General features: G+C 50.2%; 18 pseudogenes; all 18 read left to right on the plus strand.

Annotated features, from left to right (window-relative positions):
- The first annotated feature begins 476 nt into the window (after positions 1–476).
- Positions 477–596, plus strand: LOC130351524 (5S ribosomal RNA; annotated as a pseudogene).
- An 878-nt stretch (positions 597–1,474) lies between these two features.
- Positions 1,475–1,594, plus strand: LOC130322474 (5S ribosomal RNA; annotated as a pseudogene).
- Positions 1,595–1,866: 272 nt separating this feature from the next.
- On the plus strand, positions 1,867–1,986 carry LOC130352914 (5S ribosomal RNA; annotated as a pseudogene).
- Positions 1,987–2,662: 676 nt separating this feature from the next.
- LOC130352562 (5S ribosomal RNA) lies at positions 2,663–2,782 on the plus strand (annotated as a pseudogene).
- Positions 2,783–6,055: 3,273 nt separating this feature from the next.
- Positions 6,056–6,175, plus strand: LOC130351535 (5S ribosomal RNA; annotated as a pseudogene).
- Positions 6,176–7,053: 878 nt separating this feature from the next.
- On the plus strand, positions 7,054–7,173 carry LOC130322485 (5S ribosomal RNA; annotated as a pseudogene).
- A 272-nt stretch (positions 7,174–7,445) lies between these two features.
- LOC130352915 (5S ribosomal RNA) lies at positions 7,446–7,565 on the plus strand (annotated as a pseudogene).
- Positions 7,566–7,647: 82 nt separating this feature from the next.
- Positions 7,648–7,767, plus strand: LOC130352563 (5S ribosomal RNA; annotated as a pseudogene).
- Positions 7,768–11,040: 3,273 nt separating this feature from the next.
- On the plus strand, positions 11,041–11,160 carry LOC130351546 (5S ribosomal RNA; annotated as a pseudogene).
- An 878-nt stretch (positions 11,161–12,038) lies between these two features.
- Positions 12,039–12,158, plus strand: LOC130320646 (5S ribosomal RNA; annotated as a pseudogene).
- A 474-nt stretch (positions 12,159–12,632) lies between these two features.
- LOC130352564 (5S ribosomal RNA) lies at positions 12,633–12,752 on the plus strand (annotated as a pseudogene).
- Positions 12,753–14,024: 1,272 nt separating this feature from the next.
- Positions 14,025–14,144, plus strand: LOC130327383 (5S ribosomal RNA; annotated as a pseudogene).
- A 680-nt stretch (positions 14,145–14,824) lies between these two features.
- On the plus strand, positions 14,825–14,944 carry LOC130329119 (5S ribosomal RNA; annotated as a pseudogene).
- A 1,681-nt stretch (positions 14,945–16,625) lies between these two features.
- Positions 16,626–16,745, plus strand: LOC130352422 (5S ribosomal RNA; annotated as a pseudogene).
- Positions 16,746–17,426: 681 nt separating this feature from the next.
- Positions 17,427–17,546, plus strand: LOC130351557 (5S ribosomal RNA; annotated as a pseudogene).
- An 878-nt stretch (positions 17,547–18,424) lies between these two features.
- Positions 18,425–18,544, plus strand: LOC130322496 (5S ribosomal RNA; annotated as a pseudogene).
- Positions 18,545–18,816: 272 nt separating this feature from the next.
- On the plus strand, positions 18,817–18,936 carry LOC130352916 (5S ribosomal RNA; annotated as a pseudogene).
- An 82-nt stretch (positions 18,937–19,018) lies between these two features.
- On the plus strand, positions 19,019–19,138 carry LOC130352565 (5S ribosomal RNA; annotated as a pseudogene).
- Positions 19,139–22,229: the final 3,091 nt, after the last annotated feature.

Here is a 22,229-nt window from a genome sequence, read left to right on the forward strand (position 1 = left end):
TGCTCTGTTGCCGCCTTCCGTTCCGATTCCGAAAAGGATTTATTGATGCTTAAATGCACAGTATAAAGGACGAGAAGATGTCAACGGCCAACCTAAGCTGAACGCGCCTGCTCTCATCAGATCGCAGACTGCTACCCAGCGTAGGGCCCGGTAAGTACCAGCATGGGAGAGTGACTGGGAATCGCAGGTGTCGTTGACATTTTGCTCTGTTGCCGCCTTCCGCTCCGATTCCGTAAAGGTTTTATTGATGCTTAAATCCACAGTATACAGGGTGTGAAGATGTCTACGGCCATCCTAAGCTGAATGTGTCTGTTCTCGTCAGATCGCAGACTGCTACCCAGCTTCGGGCCTGGTAAGTACTAGCATGGGAGACTGGCTGGGAATCCTGGGTGCAGTTGACATTTTGCTCTGTTTCTGCTCCGATTCCGAAAATTATTTATTGATGCTTAAAGCCACAGTATACAAAATGTGAAGCTGTCAACGGCCATCCTAAGCTGAACGCGCCTGCTCTCGTCAGATCGCAGACTGCTACCCAGCTTAGGGCCTGGTAAGTACCAGCATGGGAGACTGGCTGGGAATCCCGGGTGCAGTTGACATTTTAATCTGTTGCCGCCTTCCGCTCCGATTCGGAAAAGGATTTATTGATGCTTAAATCCACAATATACAGGGTGTGAAGCTGTCAACGGCCATCCTAAGCTGAACGTGTCTGCTCTCCTCAGATCGCAGACTGCTGCCCGGCAGATACCGGCGTGGGAGACTGGCTGGCAATCCAAGGTGCCATTGACATTTTGCTCTGTTGCCGCCTTCCTCTCCGATTAATAAAAATATTTATTGATGCTTAAATCCACAATATACAACGCGTGAAGATGTCAACGGCCATCCTAAGCTGAATGCGCCTGCTCTCGTCAGATCGCAGACTGCTACCCAGCTTAGGGCCCAGTAAGTACCGGCATGGGAGACTGGCTGGGAATCCCGGGTGTAGTTGACATTTTGCTCTGTTGTCGCCTTCCGTTCCGATTCCGAAAAGGATTTATTGATGCTTAAATGCACAGTATAAAAATCATGAAGCTGTCAATGGCCATTCTAAGCTGAACGCGCCTGCTCTCGTCAGATCGCAGACTGTTACCCAGCTTAGGGCCCGGTAAGTACTGGCATGGGAGACTGGCTGGGAATCACGGTTGTCGTTGACATTTTGCTCTATTGCTGCCTTCCGCTCCGATTCCGAAAATAATTTATTGATGCTTAAATCCACAGTATACAAGGTGTGAAGCTGTCGACGGCCATCCTAAGCTTAACGCGCCTGCTCTCGTCAGATCGCAGACTGGTACAGATCTTAGGGCCCGGTAAGTACCGGCATGGGACACTGGCTGGGAATCCCGGCTGCCGTTGACATTTTGCTCTGTTGCCGCCTTCCGCTCCGATTCTGAAAAGGATTTATTGATGCTTAAATGCACAGTATAAAGGGCATGAAGCTGTCAACGGCCATCCTAAGCTGAACGCGCCTGCTCTCGTCAGATCGCAGACTGCTACCCAGCTTAGGGCCCGATAAGTACCAGCATGGGAGACTGGCTGGGAATCTCAGGTGTTGTTGACATTTTGCTCTGTAGCCGCCTTCCGCTCCGATTCCGAAAAGGATTTATTGATGCTTAAATCCACAGTATACAGGGTGTGAAGCCGTCTACGGCTATCCTAAGCTGAATGTGCCTGTTCTTGTCAGATCGCAGACTGCTGCCCGGCAAGTACGAGCATGGGAGACTGGCTGGCAATCCAAGGTGCTATTGACATTTTGCTCTGTTGCCGCCTTCCTCTCCGATTCCGAAAAGGATTTATTGATGCTTAAATGTACAGTATAAAAAGCATGAAGCTGTCAATGGCCATCCTAAGCTGAACGCGCCTGCTCTCGTCAAATCGCAGACTGCTACCCAGCTTAGGGCCCGGTAAGTACTGGCATAGGAGACTGGCTGGGAATCCCGGGTGCCGTTGACATTTTGCTCTATTGCTGCCTTCCGCTCCGATTCCGAAAATAATTTATTGATGCTTAAATCCACAATATACAGGGTGTGAAGCTGTCAACGGCCATCCTAAGCTGAACGTGTCTGCTCTCCTCAGATCGCAGACTGCTGCCCGGCAGATACCGGCGTGGGAGACTGGCTGGCAATCCAAGGTGCCATTGACATTTTGCTCTGTTGCCGCCTTCCTCTCCGATTAATAAAAATATTTATTGATGCTTAAATCCACAATATACAACGCGTGAAGATGTCAACGGCCATCCTAAGCTGAATGCGCCTGCTCTCGTCAGATCGCAGACTGCTACCCAGCTTAGGGCCCAGTAAGTACCGGCATGGGAGACTGGCTGGGAATCCCGGGTGTAGTTGACATTTTGCTCTGTTGTCGCCTTCCGTTCCGATTCCGAAAAGGATTTATTGATGCTTAAATGCACAGTATAAAAATCATGAAGCTGTCAATGGCCATTCTAAGCTGAACGCGCCTGCTCTCGTCAGATCGCAGACTGTTACCCAGCTTAGGGCCCGGTAAGTACTGGCATGGGAGACTGGCTGGGAATCACGGTTGTCGTTGACATTTTGCTCTATTGCTGCCTTCCGCTCCGATTCCGAAAATAATTTATTGATGCTTAAATTCACAGTATACAAGGTGTGAAGCTGTCAACGGCCATCCTAAGCTGAACGCGCCTGCTCTCGTCAGATCGCAGACTGCTACCCAGCTTAGGGCCTGGTAAGTACCTGCATGGGAGACTGGCTGGGAATCCCGGGTGCAGTTGACATTTTAATCTGTTGCCGCATTCCGCTCCGATTCGGAAAAGGATTTATTGATGCTTAAATCCACAATGTACAGGGTGTGAAGCTGTCAACGGCCATCCTAAGCCTGAACGTGTCTGCTCTCCTCAGATCACAGACTGCTGCCCGGCAGTTACCGGCATGGGAGACTGGCTGGCAATACAAGGTGCCATTGACATTTTGCTCTGTTGCCGCCTTCCTCTCCGATTAATAAAAATTATTTATTGATGCTTAAATCCACAGTATACAAAGTGTGAAGCTGTCAACGGCCATCCTAAGCTGAACGTGCCTGCTCTCGTCAGATCGCAGACTGCTACCCAGCTTAGGGCCCGGTAAGTACCAGCATGGGAGACTGGCTGGGAATCCCGGGTGCAGTTGACATTTTAATCTGTTGCCACCTTCCGCTCCGATTCGGAAAAGGATTTATTGATGCTTAAATCCACAATATACAGGGTGTGAAGCTGTCAACGGCCATCCTAAGCCTGAACGTGTCTGCTCTCCTCAGATCACAGACTGCTGCCCGGCAGTTACCGGCATGGGAGACTGGCTGGCAATCCAAGGTGCCATTGACATTTTGCTCTGTTGCCGCCTTCCTCTCCGATTAAAAAAAATATTTATTGATGCTTAAATCCACAATATACAAGGCGTGTAGATGTCAACAGCCATCCTAAGCTGAACGTGCCTGCTCTCGTCAGATCGCAGACTGCTACCCAGATTAGGGCCCAGTAAGTACCGGCATGGGAGACTGGCTGGGAATCCCGGGTGCAGTTGACATTTTGCTCTGTTGAAGCCTTCCGTTCCGATTCCGAAAAGGATTTATTGATGCTTAAATGCGCAGTATAAAAAGCATGAAGCTGTCAATGGCCAACCTAAGCTGAACGCGCCTGCTCTCGTCAGATCGCAAACTGCTACCCAGCTTAGGACCCGGTAAGTACTTGCATGGGAGACTGGCTGGGAATCCCAGGTGCCGTTGACATTTTGCTCTATTGCTGCCTTCCGCTCCGATTCCGAAAAGAATTTATTGATGCTTAAATCCACAGTATACAAGGTGTGAAGCTGTCGACGGCCATCCTAAGCTTAACGCGCCTGCTCTCGTCAGATCGCAGACTGGTACAGATCTTAGGGCCCGGTAAGTACCGGCATGGGACACTGGCTGGGAATTCCGGCTGCCGTTGACATTTTGCTCTGTTGCCGCCTTCCGTTCCGATTCCGAAAAGGATTTATTGATGCTTAAATGCGCAGTATAAAAAGCATGAAGCTGTCCATGGCCAACCTAAGCTGAACGCGCCTGCTCTCGTCAGATTGCAAACTGCTACCCAGCTTAGGACCCGGTAAGTACTTGCATGGGAGACTGGCTGGGAATCCCAGGTGCCGTTGACATTTTGCTCTATTGCTGCCTTCCGCTCCGATTCCGAAAAGAATTTATTGATGCTTAAATCCACAGTATACAAGGTGTGAAGCTGTCGACGGCCATCCTAAGCTTAACGCGCCTGCTCTCGTCAGATCGCAGACTGGTACAGATCTTAGGGCCCGGTAAGTACCGGCATGGGACACTGGCTGGGAATCCCGGCTGCCGTTGACATTTTGCTCTGTTGCCGCCTTCCGTTCCGATTCCGAAAAGGATTTATTGATGCTTAAATCCACAGTATACAAGGTGTGAAGCTGTCAACGGCCATCCTAAGCTGAACGTGCCTGCTCTCGTCAGATCGCAGACTGCTACCCAGCTTAGGGCTTGGTAAGTACCAGCATGGGAGACTGGCTGTGAATCTCAGGTGTTGTTGACATTTTGCTCTGTAGCTCTGTAGACATTTTGCTCCGATTCGGAAATGGATTTATTGATGCTTAAATCCACAATATACAGGGTGTGAAGCCGTCTACGGCTATCCTAAGCTGAATGCGCCTGTTCTTGTCAGATCGCAGACTGCTGCCCGGCAAGTACGGGCATGGGAGACTGGCTGGCAATCCAAGGTGCTATTGACATTTTGATCTGTTGCCGCCTTCCTCTCCGATTAAAATTTTTTTTTATTGATGCTTAAATCTACAGTATACAAGGCGTGAAGATGTCAACCGCCATCCTAAGCTGAACGCAGCTGCTCTCGTCAGATCGCAGACTGCTACCCAGCTTAGGGCCCAGTAAGTACTGGCATGGGAGACTGGCTGGGAATCCCGGGTGCCGTTGACATTTTGCTCTATTGCTGCCTTCCGCTCCGATTCCGAAAATAATTTATTGATGCTTAAATCCACAGTATACAAGGTGTGAAGCTGTCGACGGACATCCTAAGCTTAACGCGCCTGCTCTCGTTAGATCGCAGACTGGTACAGATCTTAGGGCCCGGTAAGTACCGGCATGGGACACTGGCTGGGAATCCCGGCTGCCGTTGACATTTTGCTCTGTTGCCGCCTTCCGTTCCGATTCCGAAAAGGATTTATTGATGCTTAAATGCACAGTATAAAGGACGAGAAGATGTCAACGGCCAACCTAAGCTGAACGCGCCTGCTCTCATCAGATCGCAGACTGCTACCCAGCGTAGGGCCCGGTAAGTACCAGCATGGGAGAGTGACTGGGAATCGCAGGTGTCGTTGACATTTTGCTCTGTTGCCGCCTTCCGCTCCGATTCCGTAAAGGTTTTATTGATGCTTAAATCCACAGTATACAGGGTGTGAAGATGTCTACGGCCATCCTAAGCTGAATGTGTCTGTTCTCGTCAGATCGCAGACTGCTACCCAGCTTCGGGCCTGGTAAGTACTAGCATGGGAGACTGGCTGGGAATCCTGGGTGCAGTTGACATTTTGCTCTGTTTCTGCTCCGATTCCGAAAATTATTTATTGATGCTTAAATCCACAGTATACAAAGTGTGAAGCTGTCAACGGCCATCCTAAGCTGAACGTGCCTGCTCTCGTCAGATCGCAGACTGCTACCCAGCTTAGGGCCCAGTAAGTACCAGCATGGGAGACTGGCTGGGAATCCCAGGTGTCGTTGTCATTTTGCTCTATTGCTGCCTTACGCTCCGATTCCGAAAATGATTTATTGATGCTTAAATCCACAGTATACAGGGTGTGAACATGTCTTCGGCCATCCTAAGCTGAATGCGCCTGTTCTCGTCAGATCGCAGATTGCTACCCAGCTTCGGGCCTGGTAAGTACCAGCATGGGAGACTGGCTGGGAATCCCGGGTGCAGTTGACATTTTGCTCTGTTTCTGCTCCGATTCCGAAAATTATTTATTGATGCTTAAATCCACAGTATACAAAGTGTGAAGCTGTCAACGGCCATCCTAAGCTGAACGCGCCTGCTCTCGTCAGATCGCAGACTGCTACCCAGCTTAGGGCCTGGTAAGTACCAGCATGGGAGACTGGCTGGGAATCCCGGGTGCAGTTGACATTTTAATCTGTTGCCGCCTTCCGCTCCGATTCGGAAAAGGATTTATTGATGCTTAAATCCACAATATACAGGGTGTGAAGCTGTCAACGGCCATCCTAAGCTGAACGTGTCTGCTCTCCTCAGATCGCAGACTGCTGCCCGGCAGATACCGGCGTGGGAGACTGGCTGGCAATCCAAGGTGCCATTGACATTTTGCTCTGTTGCCGCCTTCCTCTCCGATTAATAAAAATATTTATTGATGCTTAAATCCACAATATACAACGCGTGAAGATGTCAACGGCCATCCTAAGCTGAATGCGCCTGCTCTCGTCAGATCGCAGACTGCTACCCAGCTTAGGGCCCAGTAAGTACCGGCATGGGAGACTGGCTGGGAATCCCGGGTGTAGTTGACATTTTGCTCTGTTGTCGCCTTCCGTTCCGATTCCGAAAAGGATTTATTGATGCTTAAATGCACAGTATAAAAATCATGAAGCTGTCAATGGCCATTCTAAGCTGAACGCGCCTGCTCTCGTCAGATCGCAGACTGTTACCCAGCTTAGGGCCCGGTAAGTACTGGCATGGGAGACTGGCTGGGAATCACGGTTGTCGTTGACATTTTGCTCTATTGCTGCCTTCCGCTCCGATTCCGAAAATAATTTATTGATGCTTAAATCCACAGTATACAAGGTGTGAAGCTGTCGACGGCCATCCTAAGCTTAACGCGCCTGCTCTCGTCAGATCGCAGACTGGTACAGATCTTAGGGCCCGGTAAGTACCGGCATGGGACACTGGCTGGGAATCCCGGCTGCCGTTGACATTTTGCTCTGTTGCCGCCTTCCGCTCCGATTCTGAAAAGGATTTATTGATGCTTAAATGCACAGTATAAAGGGCATGAAGCTGTCAACGGCCATCCTAAGCTGAACGCGCCTGCTCTCGTCAGATCGCAGACTGCTACCCAGCTTAGGGCCCGATAAGTACCAGCATGGGAGACTGGCTGGGAATCTCAGGTGTTGTTGACATTTTGCTCTGTAGCCGCCTTCCGCTCCGATTCCGAAAAGGATTTATTGATGCTTAAATCCACAGTATACAGGGTGTGAAGCCGTCTACGGCTATCCTAAGCTGAATGTGCCTGTTCTTGTCAGATCGCAGACTGCTGCCCGGCAAGTACGAGCATGGGAGACTGGCTGGCAATCCAAGGTGCTATTGACATTTTGCTCTGTTGCCGCCTTCCTCTCCGATTCCGAAAAGGATTTATTGATGCTTAAATGCACAGTATAAAAAGCATGAAGCTGTCAATGGCCATCCTAAGCTGAACGCGCCTGCTCTCGTCAAATCGCAGACTGCTACCCAGCTTAGGGCCCGGTAAGTACTGGCATAGGAGACTGGCTGGGAATCCCGGGTGCCGTTGACATTTTGCTCTATTGCTGCCTTCCGCTCCGATTCCGAAAATAATTTATTGATGCTTAAATTCACAGTATACAAGGTGTGAAGCTGTCAACGGCCATCCTAAGCTGAACGCGCCTGCTCTCGTCAGATCGCAGACTGCTACCCAGCTTAGGGCCTGGTAAGTACCTGCATGGGAGACTGGCTGGGAATCCCGGGTGCAGTTGACATTTTAATCTGTTGCCGCATTCCGCTCCGATTCGGAAAAGGATTTATTGATGCTTAAATCCACAATGTACAGGGTGTGAAGCTGTCAACGGCCATCCTAAGCCTGAACGTGTCTGCTCTCCTCAGATCACAGACTGCTGCCCGGCAGTTACCGGCATGGGAGACTGGCTGGCAATACAAGGTGCCATTGACATTTTGCTCTGTTGCCGCCTTCCTCTCCGATTAATAAAAATTATTTATTGATGCTTAAATCCACAGTATACAAAGTGTGAAGCTGTCAACGGCCATCCTAAGCTGAACGTGCCTGCTCTCGTCAGATCGCAGACTGCTACCCAGCTTAGGGCCCGGTAAGTACCAGCATGGGAGACTGGCTGGGAATCCCGGGTGCAGTTGACATTTTAATCTGTTGCCACCTTCCGCTCCGATTCGGAAAAGGATTTATTGATGCTTAAATCCACAATATACAGGGTGTGAAGCTGTCAACGGCCATCCTAAGCCTGAACGTGCCTGCTCTCCTCAGATCGCAGACTGCTGCCCGGCAGATACCGGCATGGGAGACTGGCTGGCAATCCAAGGTGCCATTGACATTTTGCTCTGTTGCCGCCTTCCTCTCCGATTAAAAAAAATATTTATTGATGCTTAAATCCACAATATACAAGGCGTGTAGATGTCAACAGCCATCCTAAGCTGAACGTGCCTGCTCTCGTCAGATCGCAGACTGCTACCCAGATTAGGGCCCAGTAAGTACCGGCATGGGAGACTGGCTGGGAATCCCGGGTGCAGTTGACATTTTGCTCTGTTGAAGCCTTCCGTTCCGATTCCGAAAAGGATTTATTGATGCTTAAATGCGCAGTATAAAAAGCATGAAGCTGTCAATGGCCAACCTAAGCTGAACGCGCCTGCTCTCGTCAGATCGCAAACTGCTACCCAGCTTAGGACCCGGTAAGTACTTGCATGGGAGACTGGCTGGGAATCCCAGGTGCCGTTGACATTTTGCTCTATTGCTGCCTTCCGCTCCGATTCCGAAAAGAATTTATTGATGCTTAAATCCACAGTATACAAGGTGTGAAGCTGTCGACGGCCATCCTAAGCTTAACGCGCCTGCTCTCGTCAGATCGCAGACTGGTACAGATCTTAGGGCCCGGTAAGTACCGGCATGGGACACTGGCTGGGAATTCCGGCTGCCGTTGACATTTTGCTCTGTTGCCGCCTTCCGTTCCGATTCCGAAAAGGATTTATTGATGCTTAAATGCGCAGTATAAAAAGCATGAAGCTGTCCATGGCCAACCTAAGCTGAACGCGCCTGCTCTCGTCAGATTGCAAACTGCTACCCAGCTTAGGACCCGGTAAGTACTTGCATGGGAGACTGGCTGGGAATCCCAGGTGCCGTTGACATTTTGCTCTATTGCTGCCTTCCGCTCCGATTCCGAAAAGAATTTATTGATGCTTAAATCCACAGTATACAAGGTGTGAAGCTGTCGACGGCCATCCTAAGCTTAACGCGCCTGCTCTCGTCAGATCGCAGACTGGTACAGATCTTAGGGCCCGGTAAGTACCGGCATGGGACACTGGCTGGGAATCCCGGCTGCCGTTGACATTTTGCTCTGTTGCCGCCTTCCGTTCCGATTCCGAAAAGGATTTATTGATGCTTAAATCCACAGTATACAAGGTGTGAAGCTGTCAACGGCCATCCTAAGCTGAACGTGCCTGCTCTCGTCAGATCGCAGACTGCTACCCAGCTTAGGGCTTGGTAAGTACCAGCATGGGAGACTGGCTGTGAATCTCAGGTGTTGTTGACATTTTGCTCTGTAGCTCTGTAGACATTTTGCTCCGATTCGGAAATGGATTTATTGATGCTTAAATCCACAATATACAGGGTGTGAAGCCGTCTACGGCTATCCTAAGCTGAATGCGCCTGTTCTTGTCAGATCGCAGACTGCTGCCCGGCAAGTACGGGCATGGGAGACTGGCTGGCAATCCAAGGTGCTATTGACATTTTGATCTGTTGCCGCCTTCCTCTCCGATTAAAATTTTTTTTTATTGATGCTTAAATCTACAGTATACAAGGCGTGAAGATGTCAACCGCCATCCTAAGCTGAACGCAGCTGCTCTCGTCAGATCGCAGACTGCTACCCAGCTTAGGGCCCAGTAAGTACTGGCATGGGAGACTGGCTGGGAATCCCGGGTGCCGTTGACATTTTGCTCTATTGCTGCCTTCCGCTCCGATTCCGAAAATAATTTATTGATGCTTAAATCCACAGTATACAAGGTGTGAAGCTGTCGACGGACATCCTAAGCTTAACGCGCCTGCTCTCGTTAGATCGCAGACTGGTACAGATCTTAGGGCCCGGTAAGTACCGGCATGGGACACTGGCTGGGAATCCCGGCTGCCGTTGACATTTTGCTCTGTTGCCGCCTTCCGTTCCGATTCCGAAAAGGATTTATTGATGCTTAAATGCACAGTATAAAGGACGAGAAGATGTCAACGGCCAACCTAAGCTGAACGCGCCTGCTCTCATCAGATCGCAGACTGCTACCCAGCGTAGGGCCCGGTAAGTACCAGCATGGGAGAGTGACTGGGAATCGCAGGTGTCGTTGACATTTTGCTCTGTTGCCGCCTTCCGCTCCGATTCCGTAAAGGTTTTATTGATGCTTAAATCCACAGTATACAGGGTGTGAAGATGTCTACGGCCATCCTAAGCTGAATGTGTCTGTTCTCGTCAGATCGCAGACTGCTACCCAGCTTCGGGCCTGGTAAGTACTAGCATGGGAGACTGGCTGGGAATCCTGGGTGCAGTTGACATTTTGCTCTGTTTCTGCTCCGATTCCGAAAATTATTTATTGATGCTTAAATCCACAGTATACAAAGTGTGAAGCTGTCAACGGCCATCCTAAGCTGAACGTGCCTGCTCTCGTCAGATCGCAGACTGCTACCCAGCTTAGGGCCCAGTAAGTACCAGCATGGGAGACTGGCTGGGAATCCCAGGTGTCGTTGTCATTTTGCTCTATTGCTGCCTTACGCTCCGATTCCGAAAATGATTTATTGATGCTTAAATCCACAGTATACAGGGTGTGAACATGTCTTCGGCCATCCTAAGCTGAATGCGCCTGTTCTCGTCAGATCGCAGATTGCTACCCAGCTTCGGGCCTGGTAAGTACCAGCATGGGAGACTGGCTGGGAATCCCGGGTGCAGTTGACATTTTGCTCTGTTTCTGCTCCGATTCCGAAAATTATTTATTGATGCTTAAATCCACAGTATACAAAGTGTGAAGCTGTCAACGGCCATCCTAAGCTGAACGCGCCTGCTCTCGTCAGATCGCAGACTGCTACCCAGCTTAGGGCCTGGTAAGTACCAGCATGGGAGACTGGCTGGGAATCCCGGGTGCAGTTGACATTTTAATCTGTTGCCGCCTTCCGCTCCGATTCGGAAAAGGATTTATTGATGCTTAAATCCACAATATACAGGGTGTGAAGCTGTCAACGGCCATCCTAAGCTGAACGTGTCTGCTCTCCTCAGATCGCAGACTGCTGCCCGGCAGATACCGGCGTGGGAGACTGGCTGGCAATCCAAGGTGCCATTGACATTTTGCTCTGTTGCCGCCTTCCTCTCCGATTAATAAAAATATTTATTGATGCTTAAATCCACAATATACAACGCGTGAAGATGTCAACGGCCATCCTAAGCTGAATGCGCCTGCTCTCGTCAGATCGCAGACTGCTACCCAGCTTAGGGCCCAGTAAGTACCGGCATGGGAGACTGGCTGGGAATCCCGGGTGTAGTTGACATTTTGCTCTGTTGTCGCCTTCCGTTCCGATTCCGAAAAGGATTTATTGATGCTTAAATGCACAGTATAAAAATCATGAAGCTGTCAATGGCCATTCTAAGCTGAACGCGCCTGCTCTCGTCAGATCGCAGACTGTTACCCAGCTTAGGGCCCGGTAAGTACTGGCATGGGAGACTGGCTGGGAATCACGGTTGTCGTTGACATTTTGCTCTATTGCTGCCTTCCGCTCCGATTCCGAAAATAATTTATTGATGCTTAAATCCACAGTATACAAGGTGTGAAGCTGTCGACGGCCATCCTAAGCTTAACGCGCCTGCTCTCGTCAGATCGCAGACTGGTACAGATCTTAGGGCCCGGTAAGTACCGGCATGGGACACTGGCTGGGAATCCCGGCTGCCGTTGACATTTTGCTCTGTTGCCGCCTTCCGCTCCGATTCTGAAAAGGATTTATTGATGCTTAAATGCACAGTATAAAGGGCATGAAGCTGTCAACGGCCATCCTAAGCTGAACGCGCCTGCTCTCGTCAGATCGCAGACTGCTACCCAGCTTAGGGCCCGGTAAGTACCAGCATGGGAGACTGGCTGGGAATCCCAGGTGTTGTTGACATTTTGCTCTGTAGCCGCCTTCCGCTCCGATTCCGAAAAGGATTTATTGATGCTTAAATCCACAGTATACAGGGTGTGAAGCCGTCTACGGCTATCCTAAGCTGAATGTGCCTGTTCTTGTCAGATCGCAGACTGCTGCCCGGCAAGTACGAGCATGGGAGACTGGCTGGCAATCCAAGGTGCTATTGACATTTTGCTCTGTTGCCGCCTTCCTCTCCGATTCCGAAAAGGATTTATTGATGCTTAAATGCACAGTATAAAAAGCATGAAGCTGTCAATGGCCATCCTAAGCTGAACGCGCCTGCTCTCGTTAAATCGCAGACTGCTACCCAGCTTAGGGCCCGGTAAGTACTGGCATAGGAGACTGGCTGGGAATCCCGGGTGCCATTGACATTTTGCTCTATTGCTGCCTTCCGCTCCGATTCCGAAAATAATTTATTGATGCTTAAATTCACAGTATACAAGGTGTGAAGCTGTCAACGGCCATCCTAAGCTGAACGCGCCTGCTCTCGTCAGATCGCAGACTGCTACCCAGCTTAGGGCCTGGTAAGTACCTGCATGGGAGACTGGCTGGGAATCCCGGGTGCAGTTGACATTTTAATCTGTTGCCGCATTCCGCTCCGATTCGGAAAAGGATTTATTGATGCTTAAATCCACAATGTACAGGGTGTGAAGCTGTCAACGGCCATCCTAAGCCTGAACGTGTCTGCTCTCCTCAGATCACAGACTGCTGCCCGGCAGTTACCGGCATGGGAGACTGGCTGGCAATACAAGGTGCCATTGACATTTTGCTCTGTTGCCGCCTTCCTCTCCGATTAATAAAAATATTTATTGATGCTTAAATCCACAATATACAAGGTGTGAAGATGTCAACGGCCATCCTAAGCTGAACGCGCCTGCTCTCGTCAGATCGCAGACTGCTACCCAGCTTAGGGCCCAGTAAGTACCGGCATGGGAGACTGGCTGGGAATCCCGGGTGCAGTTGACATTTTGCTCTGTTGCCGCCTTCCGTTCCGATTCCGAAAAGGATTTATTGATGCTTAAATGCACAGTATAAAAATCATGAAGCTGTCAATGGCCATCCTAAGCTGAACGCGCCTGCTCTCGTCAGATCGCAGACTGCTACCCACCTTAGGGCCCGGTAAGTACTTGCATGGGAGACTGGCTGGGAATCCCGGTTGCCGTTGACATTTTGCTCTATTGCTGCCTTCCGCTCCGATTCCTAAAATAATTTATTGATGCTTAAATCCACAGTATACAAGGTGTGAAGCTGTCGACGGCCATCCTAAGCTTAACGCGCCTGCTCTCGTCAGATCGCAGACTGGTACAGATCTTAGGGCCCGGTAAGTACCGGCATGGGACACTGGCTGGGAATCCCGGGTGCAGTTGACATTTTATTCTGTTGCCGCCTTCCGCTCCGATTCGGAAAAGGATTTATTGATGCTTAAATCCACAATATACAGGGTGTGAAGCTGTCAACGGCCATCCTAAGCCTGAACGTGCCTGCTCTCCTCAGATCGCAGACTGCTGCCCGGCAGTTACCGGCATGGGAAACTGGCTGGCAATCCAAGGTGCCATTGACATTTTGCTCTGTTGCCGCCTTCCTCTCCGATTAATAAAAATATTTATTGATGCTTAAATCCACAATATACAAGGTGTGAAGATGTCAACGGCCATCCTAAGCTGAACGCGCCTGCTTTCGTCAGATCGCAGGCCGCTACCCAGCTTAGGGCCCAGTAAGTACCGGCATGGGAGACTGGCTGGGAATCCCGGGTGCAGTTGACATTTTGCTCTGTTGCCGCCTTCCGTTCCGATTCCGAAAAGGATTTATTGATGCTTAAATGCACAGTATAAAAATCATGAAGCTGTCAATGGCCATCCTAAGCTGAACGCGCCTGCTCTCGTCAGATCGCAGACTGCTACCCAGCTTAGGGCCCGGTAAGTACTTGCATGGGAGACTGGCTGGGAATCCCGGTTGCCGTTGACATTTTGCTCTATTGCTGTCTTCCGCTCCGATTCCGAAAATAATTTATTGATGCTTAAATCCACAGTATACAAGGTGTGAAGCTGTCGACGGCCATCCTAAGCTTAACGCGCCTGCTCTCGTCAGATCGCAGACTGGTACAGATCTTAGGGCCCGGTAAGTACCGGCATGGGACACTGGCTGGGAATCCCGGGTGCAGTTGACATTTTATTCTGTTGCCGCCTTCCGCTCCGATTCGGAAAAGGATTTATTGATGCTTAAATCCACAATATACAAGGCGTGAAGATGTCAACGGCCATCCTAAGCTGAACGTGCCTGCTCTCGTCAGATCGCAGACTGCTACCCAGCTTCGGGCCTGGTAAGTACCAGCATGGGAGACTGGCTGGGAATCCAGGCTGCGTCGACATTTTGCTCTGTTTCTGCTCCGATTCCGAAAATTATTTATTGATGCTTAAATCCACAGTATACAAAGTGTGAAGCTGTCAACGGCCATCCTAAGCTTAACGCGCCTGCTCTCGTCAGATCGCAGACTGGTACAGATCTTAGGGCCCGGTAAGTACCGGCATGAGACACTGGCTGGGAATCCCGGCTGCCGTTGACATTTTGCTCTGTTGCCGCCTTCCGTTCCGATTCCGAAAAGGATTTATTGATGCTTAAATGCACAGTATACAAAGTGTGAAGCTGTCAACGGCCATCCTAAGCTGAACGCACCTGCTCTCGTCAGATCGCAGACTGCTACCCAGCTTAGGGCCCGGTAAGTACCAGCATGGGAGACTGGCTGGGAATCCCGGGTGCAGTTGACATTTTAATCTGTTGCCACCTTCCGCTCCGATTCGGAAAAGGATTTATTGATGCTTAAATCCACAATATACAGGGTGTGAAGCTGTCAACGGCCATCCTAAGCCTGAACGTGCCTGCTCTCCTCAGATCGCAGACTGCTGCCCGGCAGATACCGGCATGGGAGACTGGCTGGCAATCCAAGGTGCCATTGACATTTTGCTCTGTTGCCGCCTTCCTCTCCGATTAAAAAAAATATTTATTGATGCTTAAATCCACAATATACAAGGCGTGTAGATGTCAACAGCCATCCTAAGCTGAACGTGCCTGCTCTCGTCAGATCGCAGACTGCTACCCAGCTTAGGGCCCAGTAAGTACCGGCATGGGAGACTGGCTGGGAATCCCGGGTGCAGTTGACATTTTGCTCTGTTGAAGCCTTCCGTTCCGATTCCGAAAAGGATTTATTGATGCTTAAATGCGCAGTATAAAAAGCATGAAGCTGTCAATGGCCAACCTAAGCTGAACGCGCCTGCTCTCGTCAGATCGCAAACTGCTACCCAGCTTAGGACCCGGTAAGTACTTGCATGGGAGACTGGCTGGGAATCCCAGGTGCCGTTGACATTTTGCTCTATTGCTGCCTTCCGCTCCGATTCCGAAAAGAATTTATTGATGCTTAAATCCACAGTATACAAGGTGTGAAGCTGTCGACGGCCATCCTAAGCTTAACGCGCCTGCTCTCGTCAGATCGCAGACTGGTACAGATCTTAGGGCCCGGTAAGTACCGGCATGGGACACTGGCTGGGAATCCCGGCTGCCGTTGACATTTTGCTCTGTTGCCGCCTTCCGTTCCGATTCCGAAAAGGATTTATTGATGCTTAAATGCGCAGTATAAAAAGCATGAAGCTGTCAATGGCCAACCTAAGCTGAACGCGCCTGCTCTCGTCAGATTGCAAACTGCTACCCAGCTTAGGACCCGGTAAGTACTTGCATGGGAGACTGGCTGGGAATCCCAGGTGCCGTTGACATTTTGCTCTATTGCTGCCTTCCGCTCCGATTCCGAAAAGAATTTATTGATGCTTAAATCCACAGTATACAAGGTGTGAAGCTGTCGACGGCCATCCTAAGCTTAACGCGCCTGCTCTCGTCAGATCGCAGACTGGTACAGATCTTAGGGCCCGGTAAGTACCGGCATGGGACACTGGCTGGGAATCCCGGCTGCCGTTGACATTTTGCTCTGTTGCCGCCTTCCGTTCCGATTCCGAAAAGGATTTATTGATGCTTAAATCCACAGTATACAAGGTGTGAAGCTGTCAACGGCCATCCTAAGCTGAACGCGCCTGCTCTCGTCAGATTGCAGACTGCTACCCAGCTTAGGGCTTGGTAAGTACCAGCATGGGAGACTGGCTGTGAATCTCAGGTGTTGTTGACTTTTTGCTCTGTAGCTCTGTAGACATTTTGCTCCGATTCGGAAATGGATTTATTGATGCTTAAATCCACAATATACAGGGTGTGAAGCCGTCTACGGCTATCCTAAGCTGAATGCGCCTGTTCTTGTCAGATCGCAGACTGCTGCCCGGCAAGTACGGGCGTGGGAGACTGGCTGGCAATCCAAGGTGCTATTGACATTTTGATCTGTTGCCGCCTTCCTCTCCGATTAAAATTTTTTTTTATTGATGCTTAAATCTACAGTATACAAGGCGTGAAGATGTCAACCGCCATCCTAAGCTGAACGCGCCTGCTCTCGTCAGATCGCAGACTGCTACCCAGCTTAGGGCCCGGTAAGTACTGGCATGGGAGACTGGCTGGGAATCCCGGGTGCCGTTGACATTTTGCTCTATTGCTGCCTTCCGCTCCGATTCCGAAAATAATTTATTGATGCTTAAATCCACAGTATACAAGGTGTGAAGCTGTCGACGGACATCCTAAGCTTAACGCGCCTGCTCTCGTTAGATCGCAGACTGGTACAGATCTTAGGGCCCGGTAAGTACCGGCATGGGACACTGGCTGGGAATTCCGGCTGCCGTTGACATTTTGCTCTGTTGCCGCCTTCCGTTCCGATTCCGAAAAGGATTTATTGATGCTTAAATGCACAGTATAAAGGACGAGAAGATGTCAACGGCCAACCTAAGCTGAACGCGCCTGCTCTCATCAGATCGCAGACTGCTACCCAGCGTAGGGCCCGGTAAGTACCAGCATGGGAGAGTGACTGGGAATCGCAGGTGTCGTTGACATTTTGCTCTGTTGCCGCCTTCCGCTCCGATTCCGTAAAGGTTTTATTGATGCTTAAATCCACAGTATACAGGGTGTGAAGATGTCTACGGCCATCCTAAGCTGAATGTGTCTGTTCTCGTCAGATCGCAGACTGCTACCCAGCTTCGGGCCTGGTAAGTACTAGCATGGGAGACTGGCTGGGAATCCTGGGTGCAGTTGACATTTTGCTCTGTTTCTGCTCCGATTCCGAAAATTATTTATTGATGCTTAAAGCCACAGTATACAAAATGTGAAGCTGTCAACGGCCATCCTAAGCTGAACGCGCCTGCTCTCGTCAGATCGCAGACTGCTACCCAGCTTAGGGCCTGGTAAGTACCAGCATGGGAGACTGGCTGGGAATCCCGGGTGCAGTTGACATTTTAATCTGTTGCCGCCTTCCGCTCCGATTCGGAAAAGGATTTATTGATGCTTAAATCCACAATATACAGGGTGTGAAGCTGTCAACGGCCATCCTAAGCTGAACGTGTCTGCTCTCCTCAGATCGCAGACTGCTGCCCGGCAGATACCGGCGTGGGAGACTGGCTGGCAATCCAAGGTGCCATTGACATTTTGCTCTGTTGCCGCCTTCCTCTCCGATTAATAAAAATATTTATTGATGCTTAAATCCACAATATACAACGCGTGAAGATGTCAACGGCCATCCTAAGCTGAATGCGCCTGCTCTCGTCAGATCGCAGACTGCTACCCAGCTTAGGGCCCAGTAAGTACCGGCATGGGAGACTGGCTGGGAATCCCGGGTGTAGTTGACATTTTGCTCTGTTGTCGCCTTCCGTTCCGATTCCGAAAAGGATTTATTGATGCTTAAATGCACAGTATAAAAATCATGAAGCTGTCAATGGCCATTCTAAGCTGAACGCGCCTGCTCTCGTCAGATCGCAGACTGTTACCCAGCTTAGGGCCCGGTAAGTACTGGCATGGGAGACTGGCTGGGAATCACGGTTGTCGTTGACATTTTGCTCTATTGCTGCCTTCCGCTCCGATTCCGAAAATAATTTATTGATGCTTAAATCCACAGTATACAAGGTGTGAAGCTGTCGACGGCCATCCTAAGCTTAACGCGCCTGCTCTCGTCAGATCGCAGACTGGTACAGATCTTAGGGCCCGGTAAGTACCGGCATGGGACACTGGCTGGGAATCCCGGCTGCCGTTGACATTTTGCTCTGTTGCCGCCTTCCGCTCCGATTCTGAAAAGGATTTATTGATGCTTAAATGCACAGTATAAAGGGCATGAAGCTGTCAACGGCCATCCTAAGCTGAACGCGCCTGCTCTCGTCAGATCGCAGACTGCTACCCAGCTTAGGGCCCGATAAGTACCAGCATGGGAGACTGGCTGGGAATCTCAGGTGTTGTTGACATTTTGCTCTGTAGCCGCCTTCCGCTCCGATTCCGAAAAGGATTTATTGATGCTTAAATCCACAGTATACAGGGTGTGAAGCCGTCTACGGCTATCCTAAGCTGAATGTGCCTGTTCTTGTCAGATCGCAGACTGCTGCCCGGCAAGTACGAGCATGGGAGACTGGCTGGCAATCCAAGGTGCTATTGACATTTTGCTCTGTTGCCGCCTTCCTCTCCGATTCCGAAAAGGATTTATTGATGCTTAAATGCACAGTATAAAAAGCATGAAGCTGTCAATGGCCATCCTAAGCTGAACGCGCCTGCTCTCGTCAAATCGCAGACTGCTACCCAGCTTAGGGCCCGGTAAGTACTGGCATAGGAGACTGGCTGGGAATCCCGGGTGCCGTTGACATTTTGCTCTATTGCTGCCTTCCGCTCCGATTCCGAAAATAATTTATTGATGCTTAAATTCACAGTATACAAGGTGTGAAGCTGTCAACGGCCATCCTAAGCTGAACGCGCCTGCTCTCGTCAGATCGCAGACTGCTACCCAGCTTAGGGCCTGGTAAGTACCTGCATGGGAGACTGGCTGGGAATCCCGGGTGCAGTTGACATTTTAATCTGTTGCCGCATTCCGCTCCGATTCGGAAAAGGATTTATTGATGCTTAAATCCACAATGTACAGGGTGTGAAGCTGTCAACGGCCATCCTAAGCCTGAACGTGTCTGCTCTCCTCAGATCACAGACTGCTGCCCGGCAGTTACCGGCATGGGAGACTGGCTGGCAATACAAGGTGCCATTGACATTTTGCTCTGTTGCCGCCTTCCTCTCCGATTAATAAAAATTATTTATTGATGCTTAAATCCACAGTATACAAAGTGTGAAGCTGTCAACGGCCATCCTAAGCTGAACGTGCCTGCTCTCGTCAGATCGCAGACTGCTACCCAGCTTAGGGCCCGGTAAGTACCAGCATGGGAGACTGGCTGGGAATCCCGGGTGCAGTTGACATTTTAATCTGTTGCCACCTTCCGCTCCGATTCGGAAAAGGATTTATTGATGCTTAAATCCACAATATACAGGGTGTGAAGCTGTCAACGGCCATCCTAAGCCTGAACGTGCCTGCTCTCCTCAGATCGCAGACTGCTGCCCGGCAGATACCGGCATGGGAGACTGGCTGGCAATCCAAGGTGCCATTGACATTTTGCTCTGTTGCCGCCTTCCTCTCCGATTAAAAAAAATATTTATTGATGCTTAAATCCACAATATACAAGGCGTGTAGATGTCAACAGCCATCCTAAGCTGAACGTGCCTGCTCTCGTCAGATCGCAGACTGCTACCCAGATTAGGGCCCAGTAAGTACCGGCATGGGAGACTGGCTGGGAATCCCGGGTGCAGTTGACATTTTGCTCTGTTGAAGCCTTCCGTTCCGATTCCGAAAAGGATTTATTGATGCTTAAATGCGCAGTATAAAAAGCATGAAGCTGTCAATGGCCTACCTAAGCTGAACGCGCCTGCTCTCGTCAGATCGCAAACTGCTACCCAGCTTAGGACCCGGTAAGTACTTGCATGGGAGACTGGCTGGGAATCCCAGGTGCCGTTGACATTTTGCTCTATTGCTGCCTTCCGCTCCGATTCCGAAAAGAATTTATTGATGCTTAAATCCACAGTATACAAGGTGTGAAGCTGTCGACGGCCATCCTAAGCTTAACGCGCCTGCTCTCGTCAGATCGCAGACTGGTACAGATCTTAGGGCCCGGTAAGTACCGGCATGGGACACTGGCTGGGAATTCCGGCTGCCGTTGACATTTTGCTCTGTTGCCGCCTTCCGTTCCGATTCCGAAAAGGATTTATTGATGCTTAAATGCGCAGTATAAAAAGCATGAAGCTGTCCATGGCCAACCTAAGCTGAACGCGCCTGCTCTCGTCAGATTGCAAACTGCTACCCAGCTTAGGACCCGGTAAGTACTTGCATGGGAGACTGGCTGGGAATCCCAGGTGCCGTTGACATTTTGCTCTATTGCTGCCTTCCGCTCCGATTCCGAAAAGAATTTATTGATGCTTAAATCCACAGTATACAAGGTGTGAAGCTGTCGACGGCCATCCTAAGCTTAACGCGCCTGCTCTCGTCAGATCGCAGACTGGTACAGATCTTAGGGCCCGGTAAGTACCGGCATGGGACACTGGCTGGGAATCCCGGCTGCCGTTGACATTTTGCTCTGTTGCCGCCTTCCGTTCCGATTCCGAAAAGGATTTATTGATGCTTAAATCCACAGTATACAAGGTGTGAAGCTGTCAACGGCCATCCTAAGCTGAACGTGCCTGCTCTCGTCAGATCGCAGACTGCTACCCAGCTTAGGGCTTGGTAAGTACCAGCATGGGAGACTGGCTGTGAATCTCAGGTGTTGTTGACATTTTGCTCTGTAGCTCTGTAGACATTTTGCTCCGATTCGGAAATGGATTTATTGATGCTTAAATCCACAATATACAGGGTGTGAAGCCGTCTACGGCTATCCTAAGCTGAATGCGCCTGTTCTTGTCAGATCGCAGACTGCTGCCCGGCAAGTACGGGCATGGGAGACTGGCTGGCAATCCAAGGTGCTATTGACATTTTGATCTGTTGCCGCCTTCCTCTCCGATTAAAATTTTTTTTTATTGATGCTTAAATCTACAGTATACAAGGCGTGAAGATGTCAACCGCCATCCTAAGCTGAACGCAGCTGCTCTCGTCAGATCGCAGACTGCTACCCAGCTTAGGGCCCAGTAAGTACTGGCATGGGAGACTGGCTGGGAATCCCGGGTGCCGTTGACATTTTGCTCTATTGCTGCCTTCCGCTCCGATTCCGAAAATAATTTATTGATGCTTAAATCCACAGTATACAAGGTGTGAAGCTGTCGACGGACATCCTAAGCTTAACGCGCCTGCTCTCGTTAGATCGCAGACTGGTACAGATCTTAGGGCCCGGTAAGTACCGGCATGGGACACTGGCTGGGAATCCCGGCTGCCGTTGACATTTTGCTCTGTTGCCGCCTTCCGTTCCGATTCCGAAAAGGATTTATTGATGCTTAAATGCACAGTATAAAGGACGAGAAGATGTCAACGGCCAACCTAAGCTGAACGCGCCTGCTCTCATCAGATCGCAGACTGCTACCCAGCGTAGGGCCCGGTAAGTACCAGCATGGGAGAGTGACTGGGAATCGCAGGTGTCGTTGACATTTTGCTCTGTTGCCGCCTTCCGCTCCGATTCCGTAAAGGTTTTATTGATGCTTAAATCCACAGTATACAGGGTGTGAAGATGTCTACGGCCATCCTAAGCTGAATGTGTCTGTTCTCGTCAGATCGCAGACTGCTACCCAGCTTCGGGCCTGGTAAGTACTAGCATGGGAGACTGGCTGGGAATCCTGGGTGCAGTTGACATTTTGCTCTGTTTCTGCTCCGATTCCGAAAATTATTTATTGATGCTTAAATCCACAGTATACAAAGTGTGAAGCTGTCAACGGCCATCCTAAGCTGAACGTGCCTGCTCTCGTCAGATCGCAGACTGCTACCCAGCTTAGGGCCCAGTAAGTACCAGCATGGGAGACTGGCTGGGAATCCCAGGTGTCGTTGTCATTTTGCTCTATTGCTGCCTTACGCTCCGATTCCGAAAATGATTTATTGATGCTTAAATCCACAGTATACAGGGTGTGAACATGTCTTCGGCCATC

This window comes from Hyla sarda, chromosome 1 (assembly GCF_029499605.1).
Source record: "Hyla sarda isolate aHylSar1 chromosome 1, aHylSar1.hap1, whole genome shotgun sequence".
In the NCBI taxonomy this organism is placed as follows: domain Eukaryota; kingdom Metazoa; phylum Chordata; class Amphibia; order Anura; family Hylidae; genus Hyla; species Hyla sarda.